The sequence below is a fragment of the Passer domesticus genome, chromosome 3, assembly GCF_036417665.1.
Source record: "Passer domesticus isolate bPasDom1 chromosome 3, bPasDom1.hap1, whole genome shotgun sequence".
Classification (NCBI taxonomy): domain Eukaryota; kingdom Metazoa; phylum Chordata; class Aves; order Passeriformes; family Passeridae; genus Passer; species Passer domesticus.
The window spans coordinates 50,033,963-50,042,493 of NC_087476.1; the positions used below are offsets into that span (position 1 = coordinate 50,033,963).

At 39.2% G+C, this 8,531-nt stretch overlaps 1 long non-coding RNA gene across 1 annotated transcript; it reads left to right on the plus strand.

The window, feature by feature from the left end:
* Positions 1–549: 549 nt before the first annotated feature.
* On the plus strand, positions 550–5,717 carry LOC135298078 (uncharacterized). Its single transcript, XR_010360049.1, has 3 exons — positions 550–688; positions 3,654–3,773; positions 4,707–5,717. It is a non-coding gene; the product is annotated as an uncharacterized LOC135298078 (long non-coding RNA).
* The last annotated feature ends 2,814 nt before the right edge of the window (positions 5,718–8,531 follow it).

The window sequence follows — 8,531 nt, forward strand, 5'->3', positions numbered from 1 at the left end:
GTGTCAACAAATCGTCTGTATGGCTGAGACTTTGTAGTAAGGCATTCCAGGGAATCTGGGAGTATTTCTGTTCACTAGGGAAATGGACTTCATCTTGTTTGCATTTATTTTCTCCACTTCCTGCTCATGGGAAGACTTCACAATCCTCACATGTGTAGAAGTGCTCAGGTTTCTTATTCAATATCTGGGAATCATAGGATCAAGTCTGGGCTATCCTACTAGCTACTGCTGGACTTGAGGCACATCACTTATCTTCTTTTTAGTGTTTAAATTTAGGTGTCAGTTTTTTCACTAGAAAGTCTAACATCACTGTTGAGTCAGAAATGACACAGATAATGAGTGACACACATACATTGTCGGAAGGCGGTAAGGGCAAAAAGCTTTGTATTTGTTGAGACATCTTTTAGATCCTTGTCTGACACAGGTGGACCTGATTGGTCATTTAATCAATACATTTCACATGATTGGCTAATTAAGAAACCACCCTTTGGTAAACATATTTCCATAACACATTCCACACGTTCACAAACACCAGGTGCATTTAATTCTTTTATAATTATTTTCTCTGAGCTTTTCCCAGAATGATGCCTAGGAAACTATCCGTTTCTCTCTCTCAGCATCCATGAGTAATACCCAGGTGACAAATTTATTACCAGCTTGATCATTCTGTTGATGAAAATGTTAAAAGGTATTTTTACTTAGTGTACCTTAAAAGCTCTTACTATGTATTACGTAATTTGTCTATTGATGAGGACATTCAGAATTCACAGATAGAAAAATTATCTTCTGTAAAATTTGGCTACTAAATGAAAGTTTTTATTGTAATGCATTCAGATTACATCTTGGAAAAAAAGGATAGATCAAAAGATGTTTTTGCCAGATTGCATTAGTGAAGAGTATAACCTAAACAAATAGTGAAAATAACCTTAGCTTGTCTGTTTCTTAATTAGTGGTACACTTCAGAGGGCCCTGCAACAGCCTACCAATAAAAGGAAAAGAGGAGACAATACCTTACATTCTGTATTAAACTTCTCAGTGACTAAATGGTGTTGTTTCATCTAGTTCTCTACTACAAAGTCTAAGTTACAAACTGAGAGACCACAAAGGTTTAGTTTGTAGCTTGGTTCAAGATACAGTATCTGCAATAAGCTCAGTATGTGTGGTTTAGAACTCCAGCTTCACTTAGATTTAAGCTTTAGGTTTTGGACATGTGTTCTGACTTTTGAATGTTGAATTGAAAAATTCCTATCTTAGGAGAGATCTATGACTTTAATTTTACATAAATCAAGCAAAGCTCTCCTTTACTTGTTTTATGATCTGGTGCAGTTGACAATGTACATGACACATGGGAGAGAAAGAGGGAATAAAATATTACCAGCTCATTTGATAAAGAGGTGAGATTGCTCCCATTCCTCCAACACTTAACCAAAGTAAAGAAGGGAGGAGAGGAGGGAAATAAAAGGTCCTTAAGTGTCATCTGAATTGCAAGATTAGGAGGGAAAAGTAGCATGAACTCTCAAAATTGTACCAGTGTTCTGGGGAGAAAACACAAGTTTGAGTAAACAGTTTGAAGTAGGATTTGGGAAAAGTATTAGAGAAGGGTGGAGCTAAAAGGCAGATGTGAAATCCTGTAACATAAGTAATGGTGAGACCTTATAATTGAGCGTCAAGGCACTTGGTTTAATGTCCTTGGGAATATAAACAGGCTTTGTTGTGGATCTAGTGAACAAGGAGAATTCAAAAAGCAAGAGAACCAAAATGTACCAATTTGGTTTTATAGTCCTAGGTTTTCAAGGGTCAGGAAGAAGAAAACTGATAGAAACTCACAAGAAACTGTGTCCACAGGAAATCTGAAGACTTTATGTGTAGCCTAGGCCTTTTTAGAACTGGCAGCTCTCTGGAACAGCAGCCCTGACTGTGTGATGGGGTAACTGGCAGCATTTCTTGGGCATGTAGCTCTGCAGCATGTGCTCACCTAGTCTGACACCCCTGGGAGCCAGTGCCCCTCCTGTACATGTGCTGCAGGTGACAAAATACTCTGCAGTGCATGCAGTCAACACGTCCACCTGCTTTTGGAAGCATTATTCTGGCTGTGGAACACTGATGGGTGTAATTGTGCAGAGATACGTCAACGAGAATTACAGAATAACGTGAAGTGGTGGCTACTGCTGATGCCTGCAGGCCTGGACTGAGCAGCCAGGTGGGGGAAGCAGGACACTTGGTCCATCTCTCTGGGTACCCTCTACCTAGGCAGGGAGCATTCTCAGCATTCTTGCCCAGTGCCATGTAATCAGCACAGGGTGTTCTGTTTGTTGTCCTGCTCCAGCTGTGATGATCAAGTGTAGGGATGTTTCACAGGCTCCCCCAAACAGCAGCAGGCTCGTGAGCAGGGCATTGCATCTTCATCTTTCCTGGTCCCCTGTCCCCTGCTTTGTTTCTGGGTGAAGGAAATTTGCTGGTTTGTTGTATAGTCGTGGGTTTGACACAGATTTAGTTCCCTTTTGTGAGTTCTGTGTTATGAATAAACTAATAACCTTGCAGCTGACTTGATGGGACTCCCTACTTTTGCTGATAGAGCTAGATGCTGAGGGTAAATGGGGCAGAGCCAGCTGAGGGAAAAGCTTTAGAAAGTCAAATAGCTGGCAATTACTGAGATGACTGAGGAATAGAAAGCAGTAAATAAGGATGTTTAGAGGAAATTTGTTCTTACTGAAGAGGTAATTATCTTTTCTGAGGGTACACTATTTTATCTCTGTGGTTTTTTTTGCTTAGTTTGTTGATAATTCACACACTATTTGAGAGCTGGATGCTGATGTAAAGGTGGAGCCTTCATAGCTGAAGCATCTGGAAGTATTTTATCTATGATAATAGCTGCAAGACCTGATGAGTAAAAAGAAAGGGAAGAGCTGAACTAGGTAAAAGTAATCAAACCTAAAGTGTAAATAACTACTGTGGCCTATTAAGTGGACTGATAGTTGGACAAAAGTTGCTGTAGCTGGTGTGCTTGGAAGGAGCAGTAAATTAAGAGAAGGAGGGCTGGTGTGTTGGTACTGTGCAGTAGAAACAGGCTAGCAGCTGGTGTTAGCATGGCAGAGAACAGAGGGAGCAGTTTGCCTTAGCTTTTAGTTAAGTAAAGCAATAAAGTACAGCTAGAACACAGTTAAATGAGGCTAAAATCAAAGTTTTCTATGAGAATGTTTGAAAATAGAAGTTAATTTGGTTTAAAAAGCTTACAGTCTATCCTAAAATAATAGGGAAAATAATACATATGTTACTAATCAAATACTTGTAATCCATATTGCTACAGGCTTGTTTGACTGCCAAAATATAGAAGCCTTTATAACCAACTTGGAAACAAGAGTATGTGGGAACTTGCACATAAATAGAAAATGAGATGAAATGTGATGCATTTGTTTACTAACAGTACTTTGTGTCGGGCTGACATGCTGTTTTTTATTAGTCCTCTGCATCACTTGATACAATTCTAGGGTGTAAATAATTATCTGAAAAGACATAAATTAGTAGAAAAATGTGGAACTGGAGTAAGACAGAGCACACCTACAAGCACACAGTGGTAAGAGGGGAGATAAAGGACACACAGTGCCACAAGGGAAAGTCTAATTAGATGTTATTAAGTGTTTTTTCTTTCAAAGTGGGCAGTGTCAAACACTGGATCAAGTTGTCTGGAGATAAAATTCTACCCTTGAAGAAGGTCAGAATTCTGCTGGAGTTGTCAGACCTAATGTCCAAGCTGACCCTGCTCTGAGTGAGAGGTGGGATCAAATGATGTCCAGAGATCCATTTTAAATTAAATTATTCTAGAATTCTTTGAAAGATCCTTTTCTAAGGCAAAAATTATGAATGAAAGGGTGCTATCAATCTATTATTGCAAGCATGGATTTTTGGAGCTCTTCAAAGTGTTTTCACTTTTTCTAGCTGTAGAATTCTGAGAAAATTTGGGAAATACTTCCTTGTACAGGAAGATAAGTGTATAGATCAGAAACAAGTAAGACTGTAGTTATAGCAGTGAAACTCTTTTGTACATTGCTATGTAAAAAGCTAGGAACAATAAGAATTTTTAAGGGATAAAACAGATCAAATGAGGATGTATGAGCTGATTTTCACCTGACTAGGCCACCAGTGCTGATGCAGTCATGGCAAAGGCAGATATGGTTCTAAGATGACAGTCAGGCACTTCCAGTGGCCATTATCAGGAAATATGAGTTCAAACCTAAATAAATTAATCAGGCATTGAGGGATTGGAGAGCTTTTCTTGAAAGGACTTGACTTAGTTTAGAAAGATTAGACTGAATGCTAATATGTTTAACAATTTAAATTCATCAAAGCTTCGTGATAGAAGAAAGCCTGTTTAAGATACAGGATAAGATATTTGGCTCAGAACTGCTAGGTATAAGATTAGTAAACATTGAATAAAGTTACAAACCACCACATTCAGCATTTAACTTCTGAAATAACTTCCCAGAAGAAGCAACAGGGCCTTGACTGATGCTTGATCTGCTGTTAAAATAAATTATTTGATATGGCTGTGGGGAGAGCAAAGGACAAGAGCTGATGACTTTGAAACATAAGACTGGGAAGGACATAGTCTTTTAGAAATATAAGCAGAGCAGTTTGATGAAAAGCTACAGTAAATCACTCTGATTCTTAAATGTCATTAGTATTAAAGGGTTGTTATTTCTCCAAAGGATCTAGGACATCCAGAGCTACTGAAAATGTGAGAGCTATTTATTACCAAGGAGACTTAGACTCAAGAGCTGCCTGCACCAGCATCCATACAGCTGTCATGGCCCTCCACTGTGAGGAGCTGCATGGTAAATGATTCTGTTCTGCCTTGGTCCAGGGGTAAGGTTCCTGCAGCTGAAGAATTGCTCTGCTTGCTGGTGTTGACAGAAGGCAGATTGTGTGCGGGAATCCCTTTGTCTGAAGGACAGACTGCATCTGAACCAGACCTGCTCTAACAGTTGACTCAGCCTTGTCCATTTAAAGCCATTACAAGGGTCCTGCCCTGCCAGGGAGATAGTCAGACCTGTTGACTGCATCCAAGGAAAGCAAAGGCACTTTTGAATACAACAACAACAACAAAAAAATCTGCATTTTGATTGTTTTCATTTAGTCTGAGATCTGGGCACTTGTCAGAAATTATTCTAAATAGATAGTGCATTGAAAGTTTCCCTAAATTTCACTGCTCTGCAGTGCTTGTATTCTTATATACATCTCTTGTTTGCAATGATCGTCTTGACATTTCCTGAAGGAAAATTTCACTTTTCTATCTGACCTCACCATTTTTTAAAAATATAAAATAAACTGAACTTCTACCATGAGTGACTGAAATATGTAACTGTACTGTTTCTGAAGTAGCAGAAACAAAAAACTTTGTTTTTTGGAAATTATTTCAGTAGTAGTCCTTAAGTAAGAGTTTGAAATTGCTCTGCTTAAGAGTTTGTAGATGCTATTTTGAAATATTGTGATTTCATTTATCTCATGTAAATACATGTAATTTATATGTGGTAACACTGAAGCCACCTTTAAACAGGCAAGTATAGAATGCAGGTATGTACAAAGTGTGAACCTGATACATTTGCTGTATTGTCTGAATGAAACAGTGCAAGACAAGATTTTGGTGAGGGATGCTGTGATGTCTTGAATAGGATTATATTATATTTCTTTTTCTTTCAGAATAAATTATAAATGTCACAGTTCTTCACAGCTGAAAGGACTGAATTAATTAGCGTGTCACCTGAGAGTTTTCGCCCTTTCTGGGAAGGAATGAAGTGATTTGAAAGAGCACTGGAAAAGGCCCTCATCCTACTTGACCTTTCCAGAGATGCGGCAGACAGATCGATAGGGAAGTGACTGCACTGAGCTGGCACCTTGCAGAGAGGGTGTACTTCAGAAGTGCCAAAATAGGTTGTAAAAACACAGAGGCTGACTGCTTTGTTTTATGTAGAGCCTCTTTCTTTTGGTAAAGGCTGAGGTAGCATCCAACCATTTTGTCAGCACCCTGACTTTATTTTGTTTTATTTTAATTGCTTGCATCTTCATCAAAATCAAACCCTTCCTCTTTCGAAAAGATTGCTGGTGGGAATTTATGATAGCTAATTGGGGGATGGAGGCAGTGAATGACCTGACAAAATTGGAAACAGGTCACTGAGGTAGAAGTTTTAAAGATAAATTGGGCTTTCTATCATTGTTTTCCTCATCTTTTTTTTTTTTTTTTTTTTGGCTCAAAATCAAAGCTGAATCACACTACTGAATGTCATCAAAGCAGAAATGTGAAATGTGCCTCACTGGTGTTGGTAATCTCAGGATCTCCTCTGGTCTGGTCTGGTTGGGAAGATCCCAAGGTGTGTCTCTGTTAAAAGTCTCTTTTCCCCAACCCAGCAGCCGAAGGAGATGAGAAGTCTTCGGTTCATGTTCTCAAGGTTGTTTATTATTTCTTTATCTCAAATATTTTCTATCTGGCCTGCCAAGGTCTGTTCTGCAGGTTGGTCTGAGGCACACACTCCGCCTTTAGGGCTGGTGCTATCTTTTATACTAAAAACTACATATATGATGTTTACAATAATGTTTCAATACCTACGACCTATGTTAGACAGTGACTTTCTATTCTAAACTAATTTGTGAATGATAACAGCATCTTGAACATGGATGCTAGGGAGAAGAAAGAAGAAGGATAGTGCACGCTTAAATCTTTCTATTTTGGAATGTTTGATTCTTATGTATAGAATTCGAAACCCCCCTGTACAAGGTTCAAAATTCTCTTGTACAGTGCTCTAAAATTTTTTTCTTCACCTTGTGATTGTTACTACTATGCTACTTAAATTTTTGTGGCTTGTAATTCTTCATATAAGGTTGGCAATTTGCTCCATGAATTAAGATTGAATTTCTAGGTGTCTTTGGCTTCCTGCCAGGGTTTCCGAGCCCCTGCCAGGGCTTTGAGACATCCAGGGCATCCAGAGAGATGTCTTGGGTTCCGACAGGTAAGAGTTGGTGATGGCTACAAGCACATGCACACACTGCTGCAAGGCTCATACTCCCTGTGGGCTATTGATGCAGAGGTTTGTTCCTGTGATCCTTGGACAGCTGTTTCCTTGAGGGGAAATCAGTGTGGTTGAAAGTGTGTGTGCTAGATTCTTGGGCTGAGGGTGAATTTCACCACATCAATCTTTTAATCTTCTCTCCCAGACATTTGTCTTTCAGTGTTGAAGCCTGCTTGTGGGGAGTGATGCAAAATAGCAGATAACACGTGGGCTGAGAGTGTGCCACCTGAGATGCTGCTCCTGAATCCCCTTTGATAAGCTTTCATGTAATGACGATTTAAAAATATTTAGTTACAGGTGCCAGGGAATCCTATCCTTCTTCACTTGTTTTCCAACAAGCACATTTATATATTTAATTTTTTGTTGTAATCTTTTTCTTGTATCAGTAGGCTCAGAACAGCTAACTGACCAGGGGGAAAAAATAAGGCATCAAGAGGTGCAATGCAAAACTAAGTAATTATCTTGGTGATGGTAGACAAACCAGGTGTATTTCTCCTAATCACTCCAAAAGGAGACAAGAATACCAGAAATGAGTTAATAAGTGCAATGTGAGTACCTTTCTAAAATTCGGTCTTCCAGCAGCTCAGAACTGTGTGTCTGCTACACTGATCTGTAGTGCTGTGTATATGACTGGCAGAGAAGTGAGTGAACAGGAATCATAAATTGGGCCCATACAGGAACAAGAAGTTGGACACAGTGATTATGAGGATGATTAAGATTAGATTTATAGATAATACAGTGTTCAAATATTGCCAATGTACCTTAGTAACAGCTCTGTTGTCAGTTTTAGTGGATTTAGTAGAACCCATTCCTGGTCCCTCCTGTTGAATCCTGAGCTTTGGTGAGATACCCTCACTTCCTCAGCTTTTCAGAGAAGCCTAAGTGTGGCTCAATCCACTTAGTCTGAGATTTGTTCAGCAGTCTGTGACTAAAGGGCTATGATATAAAAAGTTTGAGCTAGAAATGTATAGGTTTTGCTGTAGATGTGGCTGGTCTGGAACAGTTGATGTCACAGAGAGCAGGCTTTGGCATTATTTACCTTTCTGTGTAGGAGTAGCCATCATCTCTTCTAGATGGGAGACAGGCTGAATCTGATGGAAATAACAAACTCAGCTATTGTCTGGTGTGTATAGACATCAGGTCACTCTTTTGCAAGGTGATGCTCTAAGCTCCAGTCTTTGTTTTGAGGAATTTTCTGTATTGAAATTAAACAATTAGTGGAGAAGGGGAAGAGAATGATTCCTTTCCCCCAGTAGACTGGAACTGTAGCTTACAGTTAATGTAGAGTTGCAGTCTTTTATGCTCTTCTTCTGGCTCATTTAATCTTGATTTCCACTTATTTTACGCTGAGTGACTTGACCAGCAATAATGGAGTGAGTCTTTACTTACAGACATCCTGCTAGACTGGTGATTAGGGCATTTGTGTGAAACAAGGATTCATAATTTATTCATGTTGTGCATCTAACTCTG